The sequence below is a fragment of the Saccopteryx bilineata genome, chromosome 6 (genome assembly GCF_036850765.1).
Source record: "Saccopteryx bilineata isolate mSacBil1 chromosome 6, mSacBil1_pri_phased_curated, whole genome shotgun sequence".
Taxonomy (NCBI): Eukaryota; Metazoa; Chordata; class Mammalia; order Chiroptera; family Emballonuridae; genus Saccopteryx; species Saccopteryx bilineata.
In genome coordinates this window covers 145,853,863-145,875,919 of record NC_089495.1, presented here as the reverse complement: position 1 = coordinate 145,875,919, position 22,057 = coordinate 145,853,863, and the positions used below count along the sequence as shown (strand labels likewise).

The window sequence follows — 22,057 nt, the reverse complement described above, 5'->3', positions numbered from 1 at the left end:
GAGTTTCAAGTGTACAATTCTTTTTTTTAAATAACTTTATTTTTTAATGGGGCAACATCAATAAATCAGGATACATATATTCAAAGATAACATGTCCAGGTTATCTTGTCTTTCAATTATGTTGCATACCCATCACCCAAAGTCAGATTGTCCTCTGTCACCTTCTATCTAGTTTTCTTTGTGCCCCTCCTCCTCTCCCTTCCCCTCTCCCTCTCTCCCCTCCCCCCATAACCACCACACTCTTATCAATGTCTCTTAGTCTCACTTTTATGTCCCACCTACGTATGGAATAATGTAGTTCCTGGTTTTTTCTGATTTACTTATTTCACTTCGTATAATGTTATCAAGATCCCACCATTTTGCTGTAAATGATCCGATGTCATTATTTCTTATGGCTGAGTAGTATTCCATAGTGTATATGTGCCACATCTTCTTTATCCAGTCATCTATTGATGGGCTTTTTGGTTGTTTCCATGTCCTGGCCTCAGTGTACAATTCTATAATACATTATTGAAGAGTTTCCTGTTAATGATACTGGAGACCCGTTGAGTAGGAAGCTTGGTTCACGTCTGTACCTCTGAACCTAGTTCTGGAATCAGTGATTAACATTTCTGTCATCCATCCATCCATCAACTTATTCCATGAGTAATCTATGAGTATATATTCTTTTGAGTGTAATCTGTGGCAAGCACTATAGTAAGCAGTCTTTTGAGAATTCATCAGTAAACCAGTGACTTGATGCTTGCGTATGTAAGGTATAATATCAGAGGGTGGGTATGTTCGGGTGTTATATGTGAGTGCATCTGTGTGAACTAAGTCACTGTATCATTATTGTAATTCATATAAAAAATCCTCAGTTTTGATACTTCTTAGACAAAGGTGTAAGAGAAAACCATTTGTTAATGGTATCTTTGGTTCCAGATTTCTCTACAATGTTCCCATAATCTATCCTCTATGCACTTTAATGAAAGGATGGATTTTACTTTTGGACTCACTTCTTCTGTCTTTTAACTTGGATGTAATCAATGGAGGTGATAAATACTTGCCTTGCTACTGGAACCCTCATGTAGATTAAACAACTAACTTCCTATGTTGTAAGTATTTAAACATCAGAGTTCCTTGCTGCTTCAAAATCCCCACAAATAGGCCATGAGCATCCTGCCCAGCTGACCAGGTGCACCAGTGTGGTCTTGTTCATCCCTACCTCTAGTTCCCCTTCTTGCCCTCCCTTGATTGTGACATAGTGTCACTCATACACACCAATGAAATTCCCTTATGCTTCTTCCTGTGTACTTCACCCTGATTCCTGATGAAGGCACCTGCCCAGAGGTCTTCACTCTCTCTTGGCTCCCACTGGCTTGGTTGAGCCCTCTCCCCTGAGGCTCCCTCCTTGTGAGGACCCCCTCATGACATGCAGTAACACTGTCTGGCACCTGTTAGTATAATAAACTTTGTTTTTCTACACCTCTCCTGAGTCTCCTCTTGTGGCCACATCTGACTGACCATCTCTGAAAGAATACAAAACTCTCCTAAGCACCCGACACCTCTTACTTCTCTCCTTCCAAGGGCATACTTTTCCCTCCCTAGAGATGAGCATATGCTTATATTTTAAGACAAAGAAACAAAAAACTTTCCTGCAAAACACAAAACCAACCCACGGCAGGCTGTCATTTGCCACGTGACTAACCTGTGTGTTGGCGCAACAGCAGGGTTTAATGGAGCTCCCCTCTTGTGCTGAGCCTTGCAGTGGCCCCCAGAGGTCAGGACAAGGTGGCACAATGGGCGGTGGATGCAGAGGGCTGCGTGGACCAGGGCCTGCCTCTTTGATTGGATCAGCCTCCTGCTGTGTGACTCTTTCAAGTCGCTTTCCCTCTCTCTGCCTCTGTCTTCTGGTTGCCGGGGGTTTTCCAGCTCTTCTGCTCAATCTCATTAGGAAATGTGTGGCCATATTTTTCTACACCAGCGTTGAAGGACTTACTCAGGGATCTGTAGGCACGTGTTCCTGGAAAGACTTCGCATGGATTTTCCACTCCCTGCTGCCCTCACCAGCACTTGGAAGACTGCTGGGGTTTTTCTTCCTGGTTGCATGTGCCACTTACCCTACTGAAAACAGGAATTAAGACTTTAGACAGCTGCTTACCACATAAAACTTTCAAATAAAATATTCCTATTACATTTTCTTAGGGAAAAAGTTCACTCGACCAGATTAGCGAAACTAATGTAAATATGAAGTCTTGCCAGCGCGGCCTGGCCTGCGGGAGGTGTTTCTGACTTTCCATTCGGACTTCAGGGCCCCGCGCAGTGAGGTGTCTGTGACACTCGGCTCTGTGTCACATTTGTGAGTAGGATGATGTTGTAATGCACCCGTAATGGCTAATATTATGTTAATGGGATTGATGCCAACGTGTACTAATATATATTTAGTCAGGTGGGGACATTCCCAACTGGTCATGTAGTCCATGTGGTTAAATAATTTACACATATAAATAGAACCAGGAGGATTCAGCTCTCATTCTGGACGCTGCCTTTCCCCTTGCATAAATACTTGGTGTTATTTTCTAACATCTAACATGTATTTTACTTTGTTCTATAACATTTAAAGTCTATTTTGACTCTTATGGAGAGAATACGAAAATATCCCAACCAACTTATTCACTGAATGGAGCCCGAGTTTAATCTCTCAAAAGTCCTGGAGGATGGAGCTGGGGCAATGGAAGCACCTTAGAGGAGAGACAGCAGGTCCCCGCCTCCGGGATGTGGTCTTCTTGGTCACAGCCATGTGACGTTGAGCAAAAGGTGTAAATGGGACAATTGCCAGGAAAAGTCAGGAGGTTAAACTGCCCCCCCCCCCCCATTCACCTGTCTCAGCAACAATAGAAAGGACAAGAGCTCAGAGTAAAAGTCTTCTCTCTACCACTAACCTCCTTCATGGGAGAGACCACTTATTCTCTCATCTGTCAAACAGCTTAAGACCGCTTCATACAAATTTCTTGTGAGTCGTGCATGTAAAATGACTCTGTGGAGGGGTAAGGAGGCAACGGAACGCTTTGCAGAGGAACGGGGTTATGTCAAACAATGGTGGTGTGGTGGGCAGCCAGGGCTCTGCAGGGCTTTCTCAGACTCTGGGCCAGCCATCGATGTCGCCTCTCACGGGGTCAGCAGACCTGGCCAGCAGGTCTCCGGGAGCTGGTGTCACTGCCTTTGCCGCATTGCCCACCCCATTCCCTCTTTCTTAGAATGTTCTAGGAACATAAGTTTAAATAATAGAAAACAGAACATAATACTTTTTATAGTCACAAGAGGAAGCAGAAATGTCCCTGATGCATCAATGCCAGTCTCCAATGGCCTGTTTCTCTATGCTGGGGCTGCCGCAGGGGTCACGCTCCCTTGTTCTGTGTGGCCTGCCTGCCTTTCTGCCCGCCTCAGCTCTGTCTCTCCCGGCCTCGCACGGGGGCACCGACTCTAGAACTGCTGGGATCCACATGTCATCTTTATACTTTGCATCATGAGATGATAGACTTCTGTTTCCTCTGTCTCTGCCATTCACGGCCACGTGACTTGGGAGAAGCTGCCCAGCCCCGCCCCGCCCTGTGCCACCCTTCTGGGAAGTCAACAAGAGGAAGTTTCCTCATCTGGAGAGTAGAGGAGCTGGAATCCTGCCCCAAATTATCTAGATGTTTCAGGGTCCTTTGACCAATGTGGCCACTGGCATGCAAGAAAAGAATCAGGAATGTTCTATCTCTGATCGCTGAGATTGAAGAGAGTGTTGGCCCTCTATTTCGCTTGGTTGTAAAGCCATGCTCATGTTAGTGATGGTGTCCCGGAAAAGACGTGCATGGAACGGAGCCAAGAAAGAAGATTTATCTTGAGAAGCGAGAGAACTTCCAGCAGTGAGTGAGCACTCTGCACTTTTATGAGCTGTATGAATGCCAGAGATCATTTTAATGACGGAAGAGGTCCACTAGGGCTATATGACTGGTCGACAAAGATGTAGAGCGCGTTTTCCCTGGGATGCAGGTGGGAGAGTACGGGTGAATCAGACATTTCAGAAGGTTGCTTGCAGTGCTAAGATATTTGGATTCTATAACTAGTGACCAGTGAAGTCGCTTTCCCTAAAGAACACACACATGCACAGTCACACACACTATATAGTCACGACACAGAACAGTCACACCCACAGGCATTCATGGGCATCCTAAAACTAAAAACTTTCCCGTGGAGATCAAGTCTGTGCCCAGGGGAGTACAGAACAAGGGTGGGTTCTCAAGAGCGTTTTGCCTGCAGGGAAGTAGCTGACTTGTTAGTTAGAAGAGCAGGACCCCCTGGAAGACAGGAGGCACCTTGGCAGGAGGAGGAGGGGCGGGGAAGAAGAAAGGAGAAAATAACCAGAAGGCAAACGTTACCTTTTGGCCTCGTTAAAGTCCTGTGCAATGGGCCCCAGGAATCAAGTTCTGGAGCAGGTCCATAAAGTAAACCTTCAAAACGTTTGCACAAAAGATTCTTAAGTAAGCTCATAAATGTGACACCAAGCAAATACTTGGCAATATTCGGCCAAGTCATAAAAGGAGTTGCTGGGACCATGTAGCGGCGTTACCTGTGTTGGCACAAGCACCATGCAGGGTTTTCTTGCTCCTAATTAGGGGTCAGGTTAAGTGACAGAGATTTCAGGGTATATTTACATTTGGTCCTGAGCCAGTTCTTTCTGGTCTCTGGACTCTTGTCATAAAGGGGAACCAGTATAAAGTAGGACAAGACCAAAGAAAACATGTGAACTTTTTATTGTAGAAATGAGAACATTTTTATGGTAGAATCAGGTCTGATGTGACCACATCCTTGCTGGGGAAGTAGAGTACTGGGAAAAGGCTTCCAATCATGGACAGTTCTTAGAATCATCCCGACTCTGTTCTTCTCTTCATTATTTTGTTGTTAATTGAAGCACTGCGAACGTCTCTTCAGGCCCCGTTCACAGCTGAACAAAGCTGAATTGAAGGATCCCTTGGCCTCAAAACACAGAATGGCACAAATGTTAGTTTCCCGGGGCTGCCGTCATGAAGTTCCGCAACCTGAGTGGCTTGAAAATTAGAAATTCCTCATTTCATGGGTCTGGGCACTGGAAGCCTGAGATCAGGGTGTCAGCAGGGTTGGTTCCTTCTGAGGTACAGCAGGGAGACTTTGTCCCCTGCCTCTAACCAGGCTCATGGTGGTTTGCTGGCGACCTTTGGCATTCTCTGGCTCATAGAATCATCAGCCTCATCTCTGGTTTCATTTTCACACGTCACTGTCCCTGAGTGTGTGTCTATATCCACATTTCTCCTTTTCATAACCACACCCTCTGTTGGATGAAGGTCCACACTAATGGCCTTATTTTAACTCAATTAACTCTGTAAAAAGCCCTGTCTCCAAATAAGGTCACATTATGAGGTCCCAAGGATTAGCACTTCAATATATGAATTCCAAGGGGGTGAGGGGTGTGGCACAATCCAACCCACAGCAACCTGCCTTCCGAACCAGGAGGGAAAGAAGCTATTGCAAATTCAATTTTCTGAGGAAACTCAAGAAAGACTCTGCAAAGCTCTGGTGCGGACTGCAAATTCTGCTCTCCAGAGTGTTACTGTCAAGTTATTTCTACAGGGTGATTAGTGCTGACTGTCCACTGTACCCCTTAGAAGGGCTCACTTGAGAAATGTAGTTTGTAGTTAAGTACCAGGAAGAACATAGCTCCACTTGTTCCTTTCTGGTCATAAGAACCACGTTAAGTCACCATGTTCCACTTTTCACTTGGGTTGGCAGACATCACGGGGCCAAATGTGACACGGAGTCTTGGTCCCTCACTTCTGTCTTGGTCTGTAGTTGGACTGGGCTTTCTGTTTCAGTTGCTCTGCTCTCCTCCCGTGGACTTCGTGTGCCTCTGCCCAGCTTTTTTTTTTTTGTATTTTTCTGAAGCTAGAAACGGGAGAGACAGTCAGACAGACTCCCACATGCACCTGACCAGGATCCACCCGGCATGCCCACCAGGGGGCGATGCTCTGCCCCTCCGGAGCGTCACTCTGCTACGACCAGAGCCACTCTAGCACCTGGGGCAGAGGCCAAGGAGCCATCCTCAGCACCCGGGCCACTTTGCTCCATTGGAGCCTCGGCTGCTGGAGGAGAAGAGAGAGACAGAGAGGAAGGAGAGGGGGAGGGGTGGAGAAGCAGATGGGCGCTTCTCCTGTGTGCCCTGGCTGGGAATCGAACCCGGGACTTCCGCACGCCAGGCCGATGCTCTACCACTGAGCCAACCGGCCAGGGCGCCTCTGCCCAGCTTTACACAGACTTTCACAGAGAGGTGGATGGATGTGGTCATGGTAAAAAGACAACTGCCAATGTCACGGCTGCCTCTTCTGCCCCTCCTCCCAGAGCCACCGCCCATCTTTACCTTCTCAGTGGGGTAGCCCATACATTCCTAGATCATCTCTTTAGACTCACCTCCAAGTACCCATGCCTCTTGCCAGAGCTTTTGTGAACAGTGTCGTAACCCTGCTTACAGCGTGGAAGTGGTTCACTCCAGTGAATCATATTTGAAAGGAAACTCAGCCTGAAAGATCCAATTGCATAAAATACCAAAGCTTCTCCTTTGTATGACAAACAACAAAGAAGTGACAGGAAGTCCTATGGTGCTTAAACAGTTGTTAGGAAAGACATTTTCATTTCTCAGAAGTAGGAGGAACCGAGAACAGGGAAACACACACTCCCCCACACAAAGCACCGCCAACAAGCCACTCACTTCAATTCCGTGTTCATTTTTGGTTGCTTGGTATCACATAGAGCAGTGGTCCCCAAACCTCGGGCCGTGGATCGGTACCGGTCTGTGGGCCATTTGGTACCGGTCCGCAGAGAAAGAATAAATAACTTACATTATTTCCGTTTTATTTATATGATATTTAAGTATGAACGATGTTTTATTTTTTAAAAATGACCAGATTCCCTCTGTTACATTGTCTAAGACTCACTCTTGACGCTTGCCTCAGTCAAGTGATACATTTATCTGTCCCACCCCAAAGGCCGTCTGTGAAAATATTTTCTGACATTAAACCGGTCTGTGGCCCAAAAAAGATTGGGGACCACTGACATAGAGGGATTTTAAAATAATGTATTTGACTAGAGCAATTTATTTGTGAATACTGCGCTAGGCATCTGAAGCTGAGATATTACTCAGGGATTTGACTGGGTGTGCCCTCCTTGGTGCAGTCACATGGGGCCGGATATTTCAGTCCCAGCTGCTCCATTTTTACGAGCAGCAGTAAACTGCGAGGACTGCACAGCGAGTTGGGGACTTCAGTCTCCTGTGTGTTTACTCGGAGTTGTGAACTCATTCTTCCATTGGCTCTCTCAGATCTGAATGTGTACTCAACTCTGCCTACACCCTTTTCAGTTTAGCTAGTGAAAACTTTAAATCATATTTCTTTTTCAGTTCCAGGAAGCCTTTTATTGGTCTCCAAATGACTTTTATAGTATTCACTTTTTTAAAGTTCTCTCTGAACTCGACCTCCTCAATACCAATAGTGGCTGTCTCTCTAGATGCATCTCCTCCCTGTACATCTGTCAGTGAATTGTCATAGCTATTTTGCCTTCGACGCTGTTCTGTAATTGCAGGAAAGATGGCTGTCAGACAATGGGTCTGGGGAACAGTGAGAAGCAAGGATGTGTTTTCAAGATGCAGCAGAGATAAATGTGAATTTGTTGTTTTGTTTTTCATTTGGGCTGAAAGCCTAGATTTTGTTTCAAGTGATCATTCTGGTAGCACTTCCAGTGGCTCTCACTGTGGGGACAGAGCTCATATGAACATAGATGACCCCGCGGGGACGGGACGAGCGTTCCCGAGTTGGACTGACCTGGAGGACTGAGAGGGGCTGGAAAATGGCATCACACCAGGACAAGGCCTGTCAAGGACAAACCAGAGCTGAAGCTGGAGCTGGGAATATGTTTCGTTTTCCCAGACCTGCATGGAAAAGGAGAGGTGTCCTCCAGCCCCAGTCCTGGGCTTGTGCGAGAGACACAGACTTTTCTCCACCAGCAGAGGATCTTGGGGGCTCTTCCTAGTATAGAAATGATGATGGAGAGAAAATGTTATTTTAGAATAAAGCCTGGGTATGTTTTGCTGTCATCACTTACATAGCATGAGAGATAATCATTTTTTATAAATATGTGACATACTTTACTGAGAAATCCATGTAAGCTTAGAGTTAGTTGGTTGTTATTGTTTATTTATATGTCTTAGGGCAGTTTAAAATTGTTTTCTTGCTTATTTTATATTTACATTTTCTCTCCCAAGTTGAGTTTATTTGGTTAATGAATAACTTTGGTGTTAGTTGATTTCAGCAGGATTTCACATAGAGAAAATATACAGAGTCAATCTGCTTTATAAATTAGTCTTTTGTTTTCTCATCTTAGTTCTAGTTGATTATATTTGCCCAATTTTCTAAAAATTTATTCAATTTATTGGTTACTTTCAGAGACCCATTCATTATATTACTATGTATTCATTTTGTTTGAGTTGTCATAGTTTTATGATTAACTTTATCCATCTCACTGTTTTCAGCAGAACAGTTTTCATGGTTTCTAAGTTATTGAATTTATTTATTTGAGATAATGAATGGACCCAGTGCTACTCATTGATCCTGAATGTAACTCTGTATAGTGCCAAGAGGACACTTTTGTGTCTCACCTTTGCTGCTAGTGTCTCATTGCTTCGCCATGGGCTCAGTTTGCTTCTTGTATAAGTATAAATAAGAGCTGGGGTCTCTCAGCCATGGCCCATGGGCAGTACTCTGAAAATATCTTTATTTTGATGTCAGTATTGAGTGAGAGTTTAGCTGGTTTAGAATTCTAGGTTGAGTTACATTCCCTCAGCACTTTGAGGGAATTTTTCTATTGTTTTTCAACACCTATGCTACAGATGTGGTCTGCTGTTAGTTGGGTTGTCATTCGTTTGTAAGTAATGTCTTTTTCTCTTTCTTTTATGTTTATTATTATTATTTGGCATTGTGCAATTTAGATTTGTTACCATGTTAGGAAAATTAGAAATCAAAGATTAATCAATAATAGATGACTTTCAACATTCCATGTGTGGAATGCAGAAACTAAAAGGAGAAAAGCTAAATAAAATTGAGAGCATCAATGTCAAGATTACAGCTTTTTTCTTCATCTCATTTTCTCTTCTTATTTCTTGAATAGTTATTAGATGTATATTAGCATTTGCTTTGTATTATACAATTTCTTTTTCTTTCTCTAGCATTTTAATATCTCTATACTTCATGCTGGGAGATTTTCTCAGATATAGATTTAAATTCAAATGCAGTGTCAAATTCAGTTTTTCCTAGCACACCATCACACCTATCAATTGAGATATTTTTTCTTTTTTAATTCAGTGACTGGGCATAATTTTCGAATTTAGAATTTATATTGATTCCTTTTCAGTTTTGCCTATTTGCCTTCCATTCCACCAATTATTGGAAGTTAACCCTAGATTAGTCACACGTGGAATTCTTTTCCGCATATCACTATCTTCTTCAATATCTTGATTTCCAATAATCAAAGACGCTTCCGCTTCTGAGTAGCTGAGAATATTAAAAATTTAATCGTGGGCCATATGTTGGCCATGCCTGGTATAACCACTACTGCTCTGCAAACATCACCACCTCTGTCACTCACTGTCACCAACAACTCCAACACCATTATCTACATTTACCAACCCCTCCACCACTACCACCATCGCCTGCACCATCACTAACGCCACCTGCTACCCACAGCATCTCCTGCTCCACTACTTCCACCCATCCCCACCATTACCAATAACACCGACAACTCCATCAGCACGCCATCTCCATCCAACTCCACGACAGTAACTCCTACAGCTGTGACTATAGCCGCACCTGCAGTGAACAAGGCACCTGGTGTTCATATCCCTAATCTTCACTAAAACCCTGTAAAGACATTTTGTCTTGTTTTGCTTATGGAAAACCAAAGTCTTAGAAAAGTTAAATAACCTCTCCAAAGTCTCACAACTTCTAAATAGTTCAGCAAGGATTTGACACCAAGACTTCTTGGATAGGAAAGTGAGATCATCTTACGTTAGTCCTCTCCTCCCATGCACTTGTCTCTGCTCTGAAAGGCCAGACCCCATGTTGATTCTCTGGAACAGACAATGGGCTCTCAGCCTTTGTCGACTGCCTAATAGTGAAGTAATCTTGCCTGCGAGTGACAGAGTTTACAAAGTGATAACAGGAAGTCAGTCACTACAGAAAGGAAGAGAAGGGTTGGTAAAATATGTAAGAATCACGTGTGACATTCCAAATGTCACAACCGTGGCCTCTGAGTGCTGTCTGAAAGGCAATAGTCTTTCCAGCTGGTTGGGAAAGTCCAGCTGAGGTGAGGAGGAAGAGGGACCCGGCAGTGAGGGTGCTTCCTGTCAAGATGGGGGTGTTGAGTTGCTGTCACATCAGAAATGAGGGCAGCCTGAAGGTGGGGCTAGCATTCAATGGGAGGACTGAGAGGGCACTTTGAAGTCCAGATAGCATTTCTGAAGAACGCCTGACAAGAATTCCAGACTTTTATAGAGGGATATGGAGATTGGATATGTTTTGCTTTTGAACACTTTTTATTTGCAACTTTATAGTTCTTTCTGCCATAAATTTGAACTCAGATGGATATTAAATTGCAAAAAAACACAGTTCATGCCTATTTTTCACACACACACACACACACACACATGATTCTTAGAGTAAACTTTGTCTTGACGAGCATGTAGAATGGAGTTTGGATATGCCGTCACTCAGTGTTACTCGTCCACCAAAACTAGTACCTCTTCTGTCCCACTAAAGAGAAAATTGACTAAGTAACTGTTGATATTTGCACTTGGGAAATTCTGATCGCAGAACTAGGAAACCTGAACCATATTCCTGTAACTTAAAGAAAAGATACAGATAAGATACAGGTGACATATGTGGGTGTTTTTAAGCTTGAAATGTTAACATCTCTACCTTCCTTGCTCAACATCTTATTTTCTAAACCAAGCACGACCAGACTCTATCTCTCTGAAGGCTCTAAGCTAGAGATTGATGCTTTTGTGATGGCTTTTCTTTTTCATAAGTGCCCTGCGAAGGCACTGTCAGGAGGAAGACAGGCAGCAAATGGAGATTACCACGTGTTGTTTGTGCACAATGGTACACAGAAAGGGGCTCATTCCCGTACGAGGATGGGTGGGAGTCCTGATTGGCCACCTCATTTGGTCCACTAAGATAAACTCTGGGAAGGATGAGATCTGCACACATCTGAAACCCTTCCAGGCATTTTTGTTCTCCTTTATACTTATTCAAGTAAACAAATAGATGGCCCTGTCAGAGAGTTTACAGATGCCTTCGGAACTGTCATACAAATGTGTCCTCTACAAGAGCTTACATAGGAGTATATTTAGCTAGGGCTCACAAGTAAATCCCCATAAAATAGTCCTCAGAGCACTCATAGCTTTTAAGATTGATGGTTTAGAAACCACGTTCTACTGGTGAATGAGATAAATTGTCTTACGTGAATACTGGGAACTCCATGCAGCACAGCTAGGAAGCCTCCAGGCTGGGTGAGGGCCCAGGGACGGGAGGAGGACCTGGGGCTCCTGCAGCAACCCAGGCTACACAGCCGGCACTGTGGCTGTTCTGGCTGCCTTTCGTCCCTCCGGGTAATAACCTGAAGGGTGCATTCATGGTAGTGATGATTAGTAACTACAGTGCCCGGCTGGCACTAAAAGTGGCATAGCAATAATTACCTTTGGTCTTAAAGAAGAAGTAGCACAGGATGCCTGTGTCCTGCTCTATAGGAGGCCCTCTCTCCCCTGCAGAGTGAGCTGGCATCTCTCTTTGGCTCGCTGCAGAGAAAGCATTTCCAAGCTGGCTGTGAGCAGCCTCGGGAGCCTTTTCTGAGCCAGCTTCTGGTGGGGTATTGGGCTCTGGTGGACTCTGAAGAGAGCAGTTGGCATTTGCAGAGAATGAGTGTACTTGTAAACCATAATCACATAAATGTGAAGGAAAACACAGTGTCTGCCAGCCACGACTCCGTCCTATGTGTGGAATAGACCAGTGCCACGGGTGTCAGAGCAGGCAGGGGCTCGAGCATCCTGAGGACTAGGTCCACAATGGTGGACCTAGAGAATAAGCAACTCTGCCAAGGCCACCAGCTAGCAAGTGGCAGATGGGGAAACAGGGACCTGGACTCCGCACTCCAGCCCAGGGGTCCGTTCTCACACTGCAGCCCTTTGGTCTCCTTCTTTATAAAAGAGGAACAGCCATGTTGGTCTGGCGGAACACAGGGGATGACTAAACGGGTTAACATGCAGGTAAGTTCCTCACACAGAGGCCGGCCCCCAATAAACATTTAACAGCTTTCTTTTATTACCAGCTTATTACTCCTCAGTGCCTACCTCTCTCAGACATTTTACTTCTTGATTTATCTTTCCTAGAATTCCAAACATCCTATACGAACGTCTCTTTCTGAGCACTTCGCTGGCCACAGGTTGTTGGGTGTGCAGTCCCCCTCTGCATTGTCTGCTGACTTTCTCTTGGATGCTGATAAAGAACGAAGTCTCAGAAACTGGAAGAACTCCTGATTCCACTGTTCACAAGTATGAAAGATAAATAAGCCATTACCTTGGTGTGCTGAGTCAAGTGGCATTGTAGCATAGACAATAGCTGCAGTTGATAACTGAAAACATGTCTAGGCTGTTTGTAAAACAAAATAATTGCTTTATTTGCAATATAACCCCTTCAAACTCATCCTATTAACTAAATATTGTTTTGATTGATTATGATACAGTTTGGATATTTATATGGTATGCAATTATATTTTTATTAAAAATATTTTTATTAAATTATATTTTTATTAAAATAATATTGTATATTAAAATTTTTTCACTCACATTTATTCATAAACAAATTACATAATAAAATTTTGTTTACTTAAATGAATTGTTTTTGTATTTAACATTTATTAATTTTAATGTTTCGTTCAGCCCGTGAAAAAAGTTTTCTTTCTAATTTGGCCTGGGGGCAAAAACTGTTGGCCATTCCTGGTTTATACAGTTCTTAAGTCACACGTGTAAAATTATCCTTCCTATTGTTTAACCCTTTGATCCTGGACGAAGCTAAAGAAAAGTGCCAGGAAAGAGTGTTTGCCTTGTGTTACAAATAATGGGATCTGGCAAGATCTCTTATCAAAAATTGTCTTCCCTGCTTCCTGCCATATCGTGTAGAATTCTGCCATCTGAAATTCATTCCTTGAGATTTATAAAAAATTTTATGTTTAAGAGCCCTGTTACAATTTAAAAACCTCAGGGGTTCTGTCTTTATCTTCCCACACTTTCTTAGTAGACCTTATAATTTATGTACAGTAACGCAAGATAAAATTAAGAAGGTAGTTGTAAGGACTAAATGAGATTAAAGTTTAATACAGTTTCTTGACGTTGAAAAGCACTCAATAAATAACAGTTATTTTTGTCATTAATATTGTTACGTTATACGGAATCTTACACGATTTACAAAGAACCTGTGCATAGATTTGCCAGTTTCATAGCTGAGAAAAACACTGAGGCTCACCGGGTCTTAGGAGAACGTCCCAATGTCGCACATGTACTTGGCAATGAAGACAAGAGTTATTTCTAGGCTGCTGGAAGTCCAGGCTTTTGTTATTGTGGCTGTTTTACTATTGTGACTTGTAGACGCCCCAAGCCAACCTTTGGTTCCCAGGATGGAGGCCCAGGCTGAGTCTTCTCTTGTCGCCAGTGCCCGGCACAGTGTCAGCCACATGGCAAGTGGCCTATAGGTGCTTCTGTTTGGACCTCTGTGAAAATGGCTCATACCGTCAATGAGTAATCTGTTCGGGCCAAAGTGCGGATTTCTGAGGGTGTTAGCAGAGTTACAGAGGGGAAGCCAATCTTTTTGCTGAGGGGACACAGGGTCCCAGAGTAACCATCACCTAAAATGTCCCCTGAGCACCCACTTAGGAGCAAGCAGCCCTTGCTCCCTGGAGTGAAGTAGGTGGAGCCCAGCCTGCGGGGAGGGGAGGGGGCTGGAAGAGCTCTGATGCTTCTTCCCAGAGCCTCTGGCCAAGGCAGGGACATTGAGGCCCCTTCTCTGAAGCCCAGGGAAGCTGGATGCTTGCTCCTTTTGGTGGGGGCCACCGGTATGTTTGGGCCGAGGCTGGAATGAACACCACACATCTGGCCAGAGGGAGATGGGGAGGGCTGGTGCGGCCCACGGGGCTGCAAGGCCATCTCAGGGCGGTTAGCTGGAGTAATTCGAGCACAGCAGGGCCTGACTCACCCTGGGCTGGGAGCTCCCGCGCGGGCGGGGACTGACACCTGAGCCCATCTGCGGTTTTGCCCGGCTGCCCTGCCCTGCCCTGCTCACCCCAGCCAGGCCAGCCGGCCCCGCTGGGTTCTGGCCCAAAGGATTTAAGCCCTGAAGGCAGAGCCAGCAGCTCTGAGCCACAGCAGTGATGTCAGTGCGGGTGGGGTGTGGGTGCTGTGTGCACAGCCCAGAGGCGTCTGCTCCTGTCCCTGCCTCTGAGTGTGGGTCTCCTCCCCATGTATCCCGTGTCTGAGTGTGCGTCCTGCGCATCTGGGTGTATGTCTGAGCTCATGCCAGTGTGTGCTGTTGGCTCTTGTGTCTGGGTTTATGTTCCCCGGGACATAAAATCATAATTGACTTTGTTGTAAAATTTAGTTGGTCAAAGAGCAGAAATCCTTAGGGTTTTAAAAAAATTCTCCTGTGCAAGGAGCCTGCTGCTCTGGGCTGAGGGATTCAGGACACTGGCAAGGACCAGCCCTGAGAGTCGGGGAGAGGAGGGTCAGCCTGGGCCTTGACTTTTCTGAGCGACAGTGACAGAGCTCGGGCTGCCCAGGAAAGCCTGAGCAGGGCTCAGGACTGCGCGGGCGGGACAGGGCGCAGGGGGCGGGGTCTGCGACAGCGACCAGGCAGGTTGCTCAGTTGGGAGAATGCCCCGCAGGTTTTGGAACTTCTTCAACTAGTAACCTTTCGTAACCATAGAAACGGTGTCATCATTTCATTATATCAAAATTCAAAATATTTTTATAAATGTGTCAAAGTGATAAGGGGAAAATGCCACTTTGGGGTGTTTTATTTTGTTGTTGTTGTTGTTCCCAAACTCTACAGACTCCCTGAACAGGAGGGAGGCACTGGTCATCGTGGCCCACCTTGGGTCGCCTGCCGCCCACGTGGCCAAGCCTGCTGGGGTCTGACCAGGCTGCTCAGCTAGGGTGCGGCCCAGCTATCCCACGTGGCTCACCCAGCCCTGCTCTGTAGAGAGGGGCTACTGTTTATGAGACCACAGCTCAGCTGCAAGTGAGAAACCCAGGGTTAACAGGAGGCAGAGGACCAAATGACATGTTTGTGAGGACCTGTTAAAGAGAAGGAGAAAGAGAGACAGGAAGAGAGGGAAGGACGGAGGAAAGGGGGGGGAGAGAGAGCCGAACCCCAGAGAGTACTCGGATGACCAGCCCTGAGACGGAGCTCAGTGCTGCTTCCCACGCTCCCCGCGGCTCTGCCTGCCGCTCAGCAGATGCGCTGCCCAGTCTGTGTCTCCCGCTCTGTGCGTGCAGCTCAGCCCACTAACGGGAGATGCAAGGATGGAGCGACCTCAGCCCCCACCCCAGTACACCCTCTGCTTTCCTCTGACAATGCCAAGGACAAAGCGAGGACCTGCACAGATTAGCTGCTACTCCCAGGGTACTCGAGTAATCCCCTCTAGTCTACTACTTAGCATTTTGATGGCATTTGACATCTCCACTGCAGAGGAGACTTCCGGAGAGGCATTTCCAAAGCATTCCTGTGGAGCCAGATAGACACATAGACTTGCGTATGGAGTGCACTCAATAAACACTAACTAAATACACGATGAGTTCAGTCATCCCACATAAGGCATTTTCATGGGAATTCCCCAAAAGAATTCAGAATCTCCTGACACAAGATTGACTTTGGCACTGCGGGGGCTCACTCTGGCATCCTTCCGACCCCCCCCCCCCATGCTCACGATGTAAACCTCTGGGTGTGTGTTTAGGGAATGGGCACTGAAACAGCGGGGGGTCTCCACTCACCCCTTTCCCATACTGTAGCCAGCATCGTCCAGTGGCCGTGCTACTCTCCCACTGGTTTGGTTAAGTAGATATGAAAGGAATACAACTAAGCTCATGGTCCTCACCACAGTCCTCTCTATGATACCCAATGCTGCTTTTGATTTGTGTGGATAGGCCATTAAAAATTTCAGGAAGGCCGAATCGCAATCAAGCTCCTTAGTTTAGTGGCTTAGAGATATTCACAGGAGATCCAGGGAACACCTGTCATTCTGGTGGCCCGCCATAGCACAGCAACCAGCTATCTTGACCAATCTTATCTACTGGGTGAGGAGACAGCCTTGGGGTCTCTGGCTGCAATGCTTTAAGTGAGGAACCTCCCTATAGATTTGGACCAAACTTGAAAGAACAAGGCAGTGCCAAGAACTTACCAAAGACAGATGCCTCAAGCACGGCAGCTTCTTAGAAAGCAAAATGGCACACCTCCCTCTCTCACCGTAAACAGCCTGCCTGGACTGCTGGTGTCTTCAGTCTGCGTCATAATACTTCATCCAACTACCCATTCGTTACACACATCCTGAAAACAAATAATGTTAATGTAAATAATTTGGGAAGCATTGTTCCATCTGTTGAAAATGTGCAGTAGTTGCTTTGCCCCTTGTTTAAACTGGGGCGGCTACTTTCAGGCAAGTTTGGGAGGTAAATGAACTGTCTGGATGCTTTTCTTGGCAGTCTCTCTTATTAGTGGGAGGTGGCAGGAACGAGAACATGAGGAAGACAGAAAATGTTTACTTAAAGTTGTGGCCAAATGGGGAGGGAGAGTTAAGATAAATCACGAGCTGTCAATGATGACAACTTCAGACTGCTACTAGTTCACTCCTGTTTATGGAGTTTCAGATGCTACATTGAGAATGTGAAGGAGTTTATTAAAGTGTTATTGGTAGAAGCTGCTGATTGTTTAGATGTCAATGTTTGAGGCAAGGCAAGAGGTAGCAGCCACTCAGACAGGGAACGGGGAAGGCACAAAGCCTTTGTCCAGCCATTCCAGATCAATCTGTGCGATGTGAATGGGCACCATTAACTCCCCTTCCCCTTCAAAATTCAGAGGATGGATCAGCTGAGGCTTCCTGCATGTCTGTCACAGGACAGGGAATAATAGAGCATTATGGTGAAGGGCTAGATGAATAAATTAGGTGTGTGCTTTGCTTTGCTGAGTGCTATTCTTGTCTAAGGTAACTTCGCTTTAATGTTGACTTTTGAATTGCAGCTAAGAGCTTGGTTCATGTGAACAAAAGGCCAGAATCTTTTGAGGTTAGCCATTGTCCTCAACTGTTTTTCCCCCAGCAGCTCTCTGAATGTTAACCCCTGAAAAAAAATTAGCTCTTGTGAGCCTTTAGTATTTATTTTACTGAGCTGTAATGTCTTCTACCTCACTTCTGTTGAGACTGAACTTTTTGGTGGCAAGTTACAGAGAGTGAATACATTCTGTTCTTGCACACAAAGTCTATGAAGAGCTGGAAAGAGCTCTTCTGTGACTTGTATATCCCTTCTCCCTACATGTCTCTCAAACATTTAGGAGGTGCCAGTCAGGGCCCAGATACAATGGAAGGGGGCAGGTCATACCATCAGACTGCGTTGTCAACAAACCGTAGTGGAAAATGGCCAGTAGCTTCTATGATGATGGAGGCTTGTATAAGTCATTGGGAAGGGGTAAGGCAGGTTGAGTTCAAATCCCTGCAGAAGTTAGAGGAGATGACAGTCTACGTGGTGGAAGCTGTGAGGAGTCTTTTGGATGAACAAGTGAAGCTGTTACTCCAGAGACAGGAAACAGCAGGTGCAAAGACAACCGCAGCGAGCCAGGGTTGGAGAATTACTGAGTAACTCCACAAGGCTGGGATGCATTTTATGGGGGCTGAAGGTGAAGGAGAGAACTGATTGTAAAACTTACAAAGATGGGAAGGAGCAGTAAAAGGAAAAACAAAGGAACAACATGAAGAACAAACTATCTTCCTACCTCATTATTTTCATGTTAACACTGCCGCCCTTCTTTGAAATGTTTTGAATTAAATAAAATCACCCAGAATTTTTAATGGTGGAATTATTTATTGAGAGATTACTTTCTTTTTCAAAAGAAAATCAAAGTAAGTTGGGGTGTTTTATCAGCAGGGTTCAAATTGTGGGTTCTGAAATGAGAGGAACAGAGTTTGGAAAAGAGTGGCAGGGTCTCAGACACAACCCGAGACATTCACTTGGGAAACCATTATGAGAGTTAGAGGGACAAGGGCCTTCGGGCACAGCCTTCTACTCAAACCCCTCTCCACTCACTCCGTCATGGTTTGAATTGTATCCCCCCAAAAGATGCTATAGTCTTAACTTCTAATACCTGTGGATGTGACTGTATTTGGAAAGAAAGTCTTTGAAGATGATCAAAATGAGCTCACTAGCTGGGCCTCAATCCAGGATGACCATGTGGGAAAATTTGGAAACAGGTGTGCACACAGGGAGAACGCCATGTGAACATGAAGGCAGAGATTGGGGGGTGCACTACACACCAAGGAATGCCAGAGCTCGCTGGTAAGCGCTGGAAGTAAGAGGAGAAGCATGGGATAGTCTTCGCGTTCTCAGAAGGAACCAACCTGCTGGCACCTTGATTTCAGACCTCTAGCTTCTGGAACTGTGAGGAAATAGACTTCTGTGGTTTAAGCCACCCAGTGCATCACAGCAGTCCCTGAAAACAGATACAGCCCCAGACTGCAGAGTCAGCTTTGAAACAGTCTGGGACAGGTGGGGAGGACAGATGCTGTGTGAATGTGGGGTGCCTGGCTGATAGGGAGGAAATGTAAGATGGAAGGGAAATAGCCCCAAGCATCCTAAAGAAACAGTGTTCTAGGAGGGTGTGCTGTGGAGAGAACTGATAGGCGTCGCCCCAAGAATAGGTAACTACGTAACAGACCTGATTGGGTCATTCAGAAAATACTTATTAAATGCCATCAACAATGAACATGCCAGACAAACTCTCTGCTCTTGCGGAGCTTGTGTTCTATGGGAGAAAGAAAACCATGAGGAAACAAAGGAAAACGTTAGGGAATATGATTAGCGCAGTATAGAAAATTCAGAGTATTATGAGTAAAGGTATAGGAGCCGAGCACGTGACAAGAAGGGGCAAGAGGGACAATGTTCTCTGAATGAACAAAGTGATCATATTATACAGCAGAATAGTGTATCACAAGGAAGGTACCAACCGGGATGTAGAGGAGGGAGACTATCTGTCCCCCATTTTATTTCATGGGTTGGAGGCTGTGAGTCCACGCTGGCTTGTCCCCATTGGCCTTTCTCAGTCACTCATGTAATTCTGTGCTCATTTAACAGATGAGATTGTGTTCCATGAGCCAGAATGCCTGACTGAAGCGTTAACTTAAAAGGACAGCTTCTTGCCTGACCAGGCGGTGGCGAAGTGGATAGAGTGTCGGACTGGGATGTAGAGGACATAGATTCAAGACCCCGAGGTTGCCAGCTTGAGCACGGGCTCATCCAGTTTGAGTAAAGCTCACCAGCTTGGACCCAGGGTCACTGGCTCGAGCAAGGGGTTACTTGGTCTGCTGTAGCCCCATGGTCAAGGTACATATGAGAAAGCAATCAATGAACAACTAAGGTGTCGCAACAAAAAACTGATGATTGATGCTTCTCATCTCTCTCCTTTTCTGTCTGTGTGTCCCTATCTATCCCTCTCTCTGACTCTCTCTCTCTCTGTCTCTGTAAAAAAAAAAAAAAAAGACAGCTTCTCAAATTCAGGAACTTTCTAAAGTTCAAATATCTTGTCACAGATGGAAGCTGCTAGTGAGACTAGGTATTCCTAACTTCCTATTTTGTAGTGCTTACTTAGACCCAATTTGGTACTCTAAAATTACAACAGAAGAGGCAAGGGAGTAAGATGACCATCCATAGAAACCATCTCAATATGAAACATCTGTCCATGGAGATTTGTTTACAATCAGTATAAACTCAGCTGTGGCCCACTGGGCACTAACTTGAACAAGCTGTTAAAAGTCAGTTGTGTTCATTAACTATATATGCTTCTGCAATGCTATTAAAACTTTTGGTGTCCAGTTTTCTAAAATATAAAATGATTTTTAAAATACTTAAAACATTATTATGGGAAATGCATAATCCATGGGAAAATTATGGAATAGTTCCTGACAATATTGAATGTTGGCAAAATACTGTTTGTTCACTTGATAACATAGGCATTCACTCATTTATTGCCCTGGAGACTGGTTTACTCAATGGATGAGTGAATGACCCAAATCTATGCTTAACTAGAATTATAAAGTAGAATAGATGATGACTCAGGAACTAAACTCTACGTCAAATTAAAATCAGCAATCAAAATGAAAACTAAATTTGAACAGACAGTGCTGGTTTTCACCTTGTACTTGTCTCAGATATGGAAGTAATTTCATCAGAAGACATCTGTGGATCTAGCTGCACACTTCTTTGTGTGCAAATGATGCTATGGAGAGAATGTCCTACTACACATAACTAAATGGAATGAAGGCTGATGAGCAGATGGCCAAGAAAGACCATCAGGTGATGCTATGAAGCCAAGAAGATCTTGGTATATGATATAACTAAATATAATCTTGAGGTACAAAAGGGTTTAGAGTGTGGTGGGATCTAACAGATAACTGTGTTAATGTTAAGAAGACAGTTTGGAGTGATGTCAGAGAAATGGCGCCGTGAGGAGCGTGACTGACAAATCTCCCCAGAATTTCAACAAGTTCATCAACCAGAGACAGAAAAATCTATCCATGGAGTATCTTGGAGTCCCACTTACTGAAAACGAAGTGCTATCAACAAGACAACCCTCAGATGCCATTAAGAAAAAGGAAATCGAATATCATGGATACAAAAGATAGAGAAGTAGCACAGATAGATGGAGAAAAAATTTAATATATTGGAAAACTTGGAGGTAAATGACAGAGAATTTAAAATAGAAATTCTAAAAATACTCAGAGATATAGAAGACAACACAGAAAGGCAATTTAGGGAGCTCAGAAAACAACTCAATGAACACAAAGAATATATTACCAAGGAAATTGAAACTATAAAAACAAATCAAACAGACATGAAAAACTCAATTCATGAACTGAAAAATGAAGTAACAAGCTTAGCTAATAAAATAGGCCAGATAGAAGGTAGGATTAGTGACATAGAAAACAAGCAACTTCAGGAACAACAGAGAGAAAAAGAGACAGACTCAAAAATTAAAAAAAAAAAAATGAGAAAGCCCTACAGGAATTGTCTGACTCCATCAAAAAGAATAACATAAGAATAATAGGTATATCAGAGGGAGAAGAGAGAGAAAATGGAATGGAGAATATATTCAAACAAATAATAGATGAGAACTTCCCAAGCCTGTGGAAAGAACTAAAGCCTCAAATTCAAGAAGCAAACAGAACACTGAGTTTTCTTAACCACAACAAACCTACTTCAAGGCACATCATAATGAAATTGGCACAAACCAACGACAAAGAAAAAATTCTTAAGGCAGCCAGGGAAAAGAAGAATACAACATATAAAGGAAGGCCTATTAGAATATCATCAGATTTCTCAGCAGAAACTCTACAAGATAGAAGAGAGTGGACCCCAATATTTAAAGTCCTGAAAGAGAGGAACTTTCAGCCAAGAATACTATACCCATCAAAGCTATCCTTCAAATATGAAGGAGAAATAAAAACATTCACAGAAACAGAAAAGATGAGGGAATTTATCATCAGAAAACCCCCACTCCAGGAAATACTAAAGGGGGTTTTCCAACCAGATCCAAAGAACAAAACAAAACAAAACCACAAGTAAAAACTCCACCAAGAACACAATAAAACCAAATTTAAACTGTGACAACACAAACAACAAATAAAAGGGGAGAGGACGGAGATTAACAGT

The 22,057-nt window shown here is 44.4% G+C and overlaps 1 long non-coding RNA gene across 1 annotated transcript; it reads right to left on the bottom strand.

Moving 5' to 3' along the window:
- Window positions 1-255: 255 nt before the first annotated feature.
- LOC136309460 (uncharacterized) lies at window positions 256-11,705 on the bottom strand. The gene is made up of 3 exons (XR_010726270.1): window positions 11,563-11,705; window positions 1,688-2,103; window positions 256-497 (listed from the first exon to the last, which is right to left on the bottom strand). It is a non-coding gene; the product is annotated as an uncharacterized lncRNA (long non-coding RNA).
- Window positions 11,706-22,057: the final 10,352 nt, after the last annotated feature.